A 528-nucleotide genomic window follows, 5' to 3' on the forward strand; every position below is an offset into this window, starting at 1 on the left:
CCTCTCAGGATCCACTGCCACGGCTCGGACAAGCGTGGAGAGGGAGAGGGAGAGGGATCAACTAGCTCCCAGTCTCCAATCACTGACCCCCGCCATCCTCAGGCTGGAGATCGAATGGCAGGGACCCCAGGCCGCCGGTGCCCGATCCACTCCTGGGATCGACTCCCAAGTCTTCAGCCTGGTGGTGCGGGATCCATTGGCTGCCCTGTGCGGGATCTTCCCGCGGGATCCACTCCCAAGTCTCGGGAGACGGATCCCCCGGCTCCCCAATCGGGATCCTCCCTCCACGCAGACCCGGAGCCAGGGGAGATCCACCGGGTCCCCACCTCTTCCCGGGCCAACTTTGCCAACTTTTCTCCCGGGGCCTCAGCCGAGCAGAAACTTGGCGGCCATCGCCCACCGCCGCCTCCCCAGCCCCTCCGCGGGCGGGGGACTGGGGGCAGACAGCCCGCCCCCACCGCCGGCGGCCGCCGCACAACCTACCCTGCAGCCGCCGCCGCCTGCCCGCGCCGCGCCGCCACCTGCCCC

The sequence above is a fragment of the Herpailurus yagouaroundi genome, unplaced genomic scaffold, assembly GCF_014898765.1.
Source record: "Herpailurus yagouaroundi ecotype Mexico unplaced genomic scaffold, PumYag 428, whole genome shotgun sequence".
Taxonomy (NCBI): domain Eukaryota; kingdom Metazoa; phylum Chordata; class Mammalia; order Carnivora; family Felidae; genus Herpailurus; species Herpailurus yagouaroundi.